Source organism: Rhinopithecus bieti, unplaced genomic scaffold, assembly GCF_001698545.2.
Source record: "Rhinopithecus bieti isolate Rb0 unplaced genomic scaffold, ASM169854v2 scaffold_65, whole genome shotgun sequence".
Taxonomy (NCBI): Eukaryota; Metazoa; Chordata; class Mammalia; order Primates; family Cercopithecidae; genus Rhinopithecus; species Rhinopithecus bieti.
This window is the reverse complement of record NW_016803344.1, coordinates 5511624-5520236: the sequence shown is the minus strand read 5'-3', so window position 1 is coordinate 5520236 and position 8613 is coordinate 5511624. Positions and strand designations below refer to the sequence as shown.

Here is an 8613-nt window from a genome sequence, read left to right as displayed (position 1 = left end):
TAGGTTTCAATTCCTTAAAATATCAAGCCAACAAGGTTTTATTACATCAAATGTTTGTATCATTTCAATGTGAAAATTTTTTTACACCTATTTGTTATTAAGGTCTCATTACCTGTGAAATAAGTCACAAAAAAAGAGGTGAATGGTATAAGCCACTGCTCCAAAATTAACCCTAAGATTCTCGATTCCCACTGTGCACTTTGTGAAAAGGGGTAACTGCCAACAGGTTTAACCTTGAAGATGATCACTCAAACACAGTCAGAATCCATATTGAGTTTAGATCAGGCAAGGAGTTCACAAGGAAGTTATCAACTCTTGTGTGTCCAAATCTAAAGCCCTGCATGGGCTCTGTCAGGTCCTTGTCACCTGCACTCAGGTGGCCATCAGACTTCTTGGGTGCCTGGCTATATTCAATGTGAAGTAAAAAATTAAAAGTAAAAAAGTAAAAAAAAAGTAAGACTTTTACACCAAAATAGAGGCTCTGACTTAGAAGTATACTTTTAGCTTTTCTTTTAAATAAGACATTCTGGAGGCAAAAAAGAAAGAAAGAAAATCAAGTTTGAAACACAGCTAACATTTATTTTGGCAAGATAGCAACCAAAATCTAAAAAGCATAAACTATGTGTCCAAATGTAAAAGGCATTAAAGAACAAACCATAAGGGGAGAAATTAAAGCCACGCTGAACAAAAGATACAGAATGTCTAACATTTTTGAATTATAATTTAAACCTTAATTTAAACTTTAAGGGCAAACGCTGAAAAATTATGCTTAGGTTGCTAGTAAGTGCACCCTTCCCTGTTTCTCCCAAATAAAATCAGTTTATTGTTGAATTGCACCCCAAAGCAAGTTCTCTTAGTACAAAGTAACTACTACATATACACAAAATGCTTGTTAATGTAATAATGCATGCAACTTCAAAAACTACAATTTGGGGCAAGTGTACATGAAATGAGAAAACAGCTCTCCAAATTTCAAAACCTGCTCTTACATTATTTATAGGACACTCAGGTCATATTTACTTCTTGGTAAGATGTTGCACTGTCATTTGATTATCAGTCTACCTCACAATGTACATTACCAGATGCCAATTTGAGGGATGCCAATTTGAGAGACTAGGGATAAAACTTTAGTACTGCATTTCTTAATGGGCTGAATAAGGTAATTACAATTAAGTTTGCTTTACGTCCTGTTGAAGACCTCTTTACAGCCTCAGGACCTAACAATATCTAGCAGGCTCCAAGAATGCTCATCAGGTGAAATGACGGCACAACGTTTTAAAAAAGGAGCCAGTTACTTCAGCTTAAGTCATTCAGAGCCAAACATCTGAAGAATGGCCGGGCGCGGTGGCTCAAGCCTGTAATCCCAGCACTTTGGGAGGCCGAGACGGGCGGATCACGAGGTCAGGAGCTCGAGACCCTTCTGGCTAACACGATGAAACCCCGTCTCTACTAAAAAAATACAAAAAACTAGCCGGGCGAGGTGGCGGGCGCCTGTAGTCCCAGCTACTCGGAGGCTGAGACGGGAGAATGGCGGGAACCCGGGAGGGGAAGCTTGCAGTGAGCCGAGATCCGGCCACTGCACTCCAGCCTGGGAGACAGAGCGAGACTCCTCCTCCTCAAACAAACAAACAAACAAACAAACAAAAAAAAAATCTGAAGAATGACCAAAATCAAATCTTTATTTTTGTAACTGTATAAATGAGATCCAAATGAAAAGGCACTAATCTTAAAAGAAAAGCTTGAACATTTGGACTTCATTGGATTAGAAACTTCTTTTCATCAAATAACACTACATAAAGAGCATGAAAATGCAAGATACAGAATGAGATGGGCCAGGACTGCGGGGAGGCAAGTGAGGCTCTTGCCTTGGATACAATTCTTTAAGGGGGTGACAAAAAAAACTCAGTAATCAGGAGAAATAAAAATTTAATGCAATATTTAAAAAATCAAATGTAATGCAAAAAATCCATGCTGAACAAAATATCAAAATTTAAAATAAAGACAGGAATCAGTATTTTTGTTTTTTCTTTTGCCTGAAGCTCCAATGTGACTCAACATAGCTTTGTGGGAGATGGTATTTGCAACATGTACACAACAAAGGGCTCATATCTACATTTAAAGAATGCTTACAAGTCAATAAAAATGTCAGACAACCCCGTAGAGAAACCGGTTCAAAATCCGGACAGATATTTCTCAAAACAGGATAGTCAAAAGGCCAATAAATATTTGAAAAGGTGCTAAACTTCATTACTCTTCAAGGAATAGAAATTAAAATAAAGAAGTACACCCGTCAAAATGGCTAAATGTAAAAGACAGACAATACCAACTCTTGATGAGGATGTAAGAAAAAACAAATCTCAGACATTGCTGATGGGAGTGTAAAATTATACAATCATTTTGGAAAACTGACAATATCTGTAAAAGCGGAACACACATGTCCTATGATTCAGCAATTCTACTTCTAGATAGAAATGCACTCAAAAGTATTCACAAATGTTCCTAGTGCTTCTGTTCAGTAATAGCCCCCAACTGCAAACACTCCATGTGTCCATCAATAAGACAATGAATAAATAAATTGTGGCATTTATCCATGTAAATTGTAGATAAATTGTGGACAAACAAACGGATAAATAAATTGTGGTATTAATTTATATTACCACAATAATGAGAACAAATAAAATATTACCATATAAAACATAAATGAATCTCACAAACCGAATATTAAGCGAAAGAAGCCAGGCATAAAAACCCCTACACACACATATAAAGCCCCCAAACAGACAAAACTTAATTTATGGTGTTAGAAGTCAGGTTAGTGACTAATTTTGGTAAGAAAAAGGGACTTGAAGAGGGAATGAGGAGGCTTCTGGGTGCTGGTAATGCTCTGTTTCTAGATCTAGATTCTGGTTTTCTGGGTGTGTTCACATAGTTAAAATTCATCGATATGAACACTTTTCTGTAAGTGTACTTTATATCAATAAAAACTTACAAGAAAATAAGGGGCTAGGCATGGTGGTTCAGACCTGTAATCCCAGCACTTTTGGGCGGTTGAGGTGGGAGGTTCACTTGAAGTTAGAGACTAGCCTGGGCAACACAGCAAGACCCTATCTCTACAAAAAATTTAAAAATTAGCTGGGTATGGTGGTGTGTGCCTGTAATCCTAGCGACTTGGGAACCTGAGGGGGAGGATTACTTGAGCCCAGGAGTTCAAGGCTGCAGTGAACAATGATCACACTACTGCACTCCAGCCTGGGTGACAGAGGGAGATCCTGTCTCTGAAAAATACATACATACATACATCCATAAATACATAAAAGAGAATAAAAGTGTATCCAGGTCATTTAGGAGCCCAGGAAAATGGAAGATGAAGATTTAAAACATTAAGCAATGGCCGGGATTGGTGGCTCCCACCTGTAATCCTAGCAGTTTGGAAGCCCAATGTGGGCAGATCACCTGAGGTCAGGAGTTCAAGGCCAGTCTGGCCAACATGGTGAAACCTGTCTCTACTAAAAATACAAAAATTAGCTGGGTGTGGTGGCACGTGGCTGTAGTCCCAGCTACTTGGGAGACTGAGGCATGAGAATTGCTTGAATTTATTTAATATTGAGGAAATACAGAAGCAGTTCTTGGAGGCGGAGGTTGCAGTGAGTTGAGATCACGCCACTGCACTCCAGCCTGGGTGGCAGAGTGAGACTCTGTCTCAAAAAAAAAAAAAAAAAAAAATCAATCAAGTAAAAAAATTAGCTACTACAACATCAAGGGTCTGAACCCATTCTCTCTTCCCCAGCTATGGCAAATACTTTTAACCTGTCATGGTATCTACAAGAATTCTTGCTAGTAGAGGAGGCGAGTCTTTGTTTTCCCATTTGATTCATAGGAAGATGGAACCCCTGAGGCGGTCAATACATACATTAAAGTCTCACAGGTAGTTATACGCAGATGCAAGACCTGAATCTGGTTTCCTAATTCCTGATCATGAGCTTGGTGCACTACAGCCAGTGGTCAGGCTGCATGATCTTGCCAAGTCTGGGTTCCAAGCAGTGAATGCCTTCACTAGGAGCCAGCAAATTTTTCTCTGTGTCCCTAATTTATAATAATGCTGAAGATGAGAAATTTGTCCCTAACTTAAAGTAATGCCAAGGACTAGGAGTCTGCTTTAAGTCAGTTCTACCATGAAATAAGCAGATACCCACTCAATGGTCACTGCGTACACTTCCCTGGACGCACAGGGGGTGCAGCTACAGGACGTAAGCAGGCAATTTTACATAAATACTTCTCCTCTTTCTAAAAGCCTAATTACTAACTGTATTGAACAAGTCCTGAAGGCAGTTGAGATGAAGATAACCCGAGGGAAGAGTGAAAATGCATAACACCTGGGATCCCGTCTAGTATGGCTACTTCTTTTTTTCTATTTTTGAGACGGAGTCTTGCTCTGTTGCTCAGGCTAGAGTGCAGTGGCGCAATCTCGGCTCACTGCAACCCCCACTTCCCGGGTTCAAGAAATTCTCTTGCCTCAACCTCCAGAGTAGGCACCTGCCATCACACCTGGCTAATTTTTGTATGTTTACTAGCGACAGGGTTTCACCATGTTGGCCAGGCTGGTGTCAAACTCTTGACCTCGTGATTCACCTGCCTGTCAGCCTCCCAAAGTGTTGGGATTACAGGCTTGAGCCACTGCACCCGATCTGCTATGTCTATTTCTAAACAAGCCAAGAGAATCACACTTCTCATCCTTCCATCTTTTAAACAAGATTCAAATTGTGGTTTTGAATTTTTTTTTTTAAGAATGTTTTAGTTCAGTATTTTTGCTTCAAGCTCATTCTTCTGAAAAATACCTGAATATCAAATCTGTAAGCACAAGTTTGGGGAACAGATGGAGACGGAACTGGTGGCTCTCTAGAAGGCCATTTACAGCTGGATCCTACCTTTGTAGTGACCATCAGAGGGGCGTATGCCCCCCATAACACTCCCATTCTTCATCTTTTTCCTCAAGACAGCTGCCCTGTGAGCAAAATGCAGACCTCTCAGGGCTCTAGGGAGCACCTCACCCCTCAAAACTGTCTACACAGGTATGGGAACTAATTACAGACTCTAGCTTTATAGTTCTTTCCAATTTCCTCCCAGAATCTGAATAAATCTCCCCAACAAAACTAAAGTCAGTTTTCTCTCAACTCACAGTCTTTTTGTGTACATTTCCCCTAGGAATCGTACTCTTTTTTATTTCAAAGATGACGTACTGCCCGCACCTCCTCCCAGACATCTGCACTTTTTGGTTCCTATTTTCTATAAGAAATCTCCCTTTTTGTCCAGGCACGGTGGCTCACGCCTGTAATCCCAGCACTTTGGGAGGCTGAGACGGGCGGATCACGAGGTCAGGAGATGGAGACAGTCCTGGCTAACACCGTGAAACCCCGTCTCTACTAAAAATACAAAAAATTAGCCGGGCGAGGTGGTGGGCGCCTGTAGTCCTAGTTACTTGGGAGGCTGAGGCAGGAGAATGGTGTGAACCCGGGAGGCAGAGCTTGCAATGAGCCGAGATCACACCACTGCACTCCAGCCTGGGCAACAGAGCGAGACTCCGTCTCAAAACAAAAAGAAAAAAAAAAAGAAATCTCCCTTTTCAATGAGAGTTCTGGCTCTGGTTCCTTATCTCTTTTGCCCAACACTTGGCTCCTTTTATTTCTGCGTGCCGGACTGTAATGGCATCTTTGCTGGAATACTCATAGGCGGAAGTGATTGGAAGAGAAACACTCGTAGTGGAACCAAGATATGGCAAGTTTTACGTTATTTTAACTTTGAAGTTTCCTGCAGGCTGTCTCAAAGAAGCAGATAACAGGCCCTTTCCCAGATTGCCTTCCAACCCAGAGCCAGTTACAATATATGGGGGTTATGTGCTAGACAGTAAAATAGACTATTAAAAGTAATTGCTCCTCACTCGAGCTAGTCCAGCAAAAAAAAAAAAAAAAAAAAAAAAAAAAAAAAAAAAAAAAAAGGTAATTGTCTCAATTTTGGCTATACATGTCCTTATGTACTTGAATTTGCAAGAGCTCCAAAGCAACAGAGTCTGGTATTAGGTTTCCTGAATGCATAACATTCTGTTTTTTCAAAGCCTCAACCTGACAGAGGCTAAAACCAAATCCTTCAACCTGCAATTTAGTCACTTTCATGTAAATGTCCGTCAGCTTTTTTACATCTGTCTAACAGTATGTTGGAGTGACCAGATCAAAGGGCTGTAATGAGCCCACCATTCCTGGTAATTATCTTTGCATGGGGCTGTCCTGCTGTAGATTGGGCCCAAAGTGAAGCCATCAGTGTAAGTGCCCCGATCCTTAATGAGATCCCTGTGGCTTGAGAAGAGATGCCGATGCACTCCTTACCTTCATCTGGATCAGATTCTTCTTTATTTTCACAGAGCCACTTGACCAAAGGTAAAGGCTTGACCAAAGGGAGACTCCCAACCAAAGGCTTCCGGGGCCTGGTTCCGTTTATGCCCTAGGTTTGCTCTTTCGATTGCCCATGTTGTCAGCTCAGTACAACATGGCTCCTCCTTCCATGAGGAGCAGCTCAGTAGGGTTCTGCATTCTGGTACAGACCTGCAGCCTTTTGTTTTTTAATTTTTTTTGGTACCTTCTCAGCTGCCTGTCTACAAAGCATGGGCAGTGGCCAGCCACTACTACAATAATTTAGGCACTTAAACACTTTTGAAAATTCTGCACCCAAGCAAGAAACTGTGATTCTGAAACTCCAATTAGCCGAATGTACCAGGCAAAAATCATCCAGGCACATCGGCTTTCGGAAAGTTTTACTATAGAAGAAGCAAATAAACAAACAAACAAACAAACAAACAAAAGAAGATGATGATGAGGAAGGAGGGGGCTGGAGAAAGAGGAAAAAGAGGAGAAGGAGAAGTTGAGCCCATAGATATATTACTATAGCATAGATATTGTACTGTACCAAAGCACCCGCTCAGAAAGCGAAAGAAATTTCTTCTTCCCTCACTGGAGCTCACCTCTCTCTATACAGGGCCCTGTTCCAGGAAATCGTCAGTGGCTGCTCTCTGTGGTCAATAATAGGTAATTCCAGATGAAAAGAAGTGTTCTGAAGTCAAGATGTAGTTTTTAGATCAGTGGTTTTACAAGTTGAATCCGGGGGATCTCTGGTGGGTCTGCAAAATTCTTCCAGCTGTTCAGTGGGCTGAGTCTAAACGCAGGGCTCACAGTGTGTTGGGTGGTTTTTTCTTTCTTCTTTCTTTTTTTTCCCCCTTTGAAACATATTTTCCACTGCAGATTTGAAACAAAATTTAAATGCACCAAAGCAAATATTTTGAAAGGAGCTACAAATAATCACAAGGGATTCAGCAAAACACAAGGGATTCAAAGGTGTTTTTTGTTTGCTTGTTTCTTTATTTAATCTAGTAAATAGGTGAGACTCTTGTACTGCTTAAGTAGCCTAAAGACTAAAAATTTCGAGACTCGCCAGATTAAAAGAGGAAAAGATGAACCTTGCAAAGCGCATCTTTTTCAGGGGAGGAAAGTAAGATTTTTTTTTCTTCTCTGGATTTCCCATTTCCCAGTGTCATTTATTCCTGGTTCTCTCTCTCAGCACTGCTTTCTAGTTCAGTGCCCACAGCTTGGAGTCAGGAGCAGCCACTATCAAAAATAATCCCTATCTGCTGCCACTGGTGTATTTATTTAGGGTTTTCTTCCAGGGAGCAGGAGTTCAGGTGTGGGGTAAAGGGGACATTAAATGTGGCTGCAGCTTAGGGAGATCTGTTTTTCTTTTTTCCTCATTCTAGTCCTATGGGAAGAGTTAACCTCAGGAAAGTCTGGGCTGCTGGAGAAGAGTTTTGTGAGTTATCTAATAACCTGGTTGTCAGCCACATAGCACAACAAAGCTGTCCAGACATTTAGGTTCCTCGGATGCCACGAGATAAAAATTTACACTTATGCCTGTGTCTGCTTTTCCCTTTCTAACAGAGTAACATGTACATTTGGCCATTTGCTGGACCAATTTACACAGCCATAGTTTCCTAGAAGGATTTTAAAACAGACCAGGCTACCTACACTGCAGATAAAGTTTGGAAGCTGTACACTAAAATGAACTTAGAGGTCTCTAGTTGGATTTTGGTGAAGTGTTTGCAACACCATTTACCTATCTGGATAATTCTGTCATGTACAAAGTACTCTCCAATAATTCAGGTGTCATCCTGTATGACCCAGATGCTGTTAGCCCTTTCAATCCTTTGTGCAGGCTTACCTAGAAATAAAGGGAAAATGTTCTTCCCACCTTGCTTGATAAGATAAAACAATGTGTTTGCTTTATTAATGTAACTGGAAAAAAAAAAAAAAGAAGGAAAAAAAAGGCCAATTCCAACATCCGGATGAAATTTATTACATACCTCTCTGGGACACGCTGGTTCCTGAATGATTTGGCTTGTCATCCCTTTTCCAGGTCTTCAGAGACTCAATGATTCAGCATGTTAGGAAATGATACTTTGCTGCCAGATACTATAAAGTTGATTTAAAGAGGTTGTAAAACTGCTGTAGCTGTAACCAAACTCCTGGTAGGGGGAGGTGGGGCAGCACATGCCATGTAAGTGTGCTCACATGTTTC

General features: G+C 40.9%; 1 protein-coding gene across 1 annotated transcript in view; it reads right to left on the bottom strand.

Moving 5' to 3' along the window:
- Window positions 1–7195, bottom strand: part of ASIP (agouti signaling protein) — a 90921-nt gene extending 83726 nt beyond the window's left edge. Inside the window, exon 1 of the mRNA XM_017878563.1 lies at window positions 7010–7195. The gene's annotated coding sequence lies outside the window, so the exon portion shown is untranslated. The remainder of the gene's footprint in view (window positions 1–7009) is intronic.
- Window positions 7196–8613: the final 1418 nt, after the last annotated feature.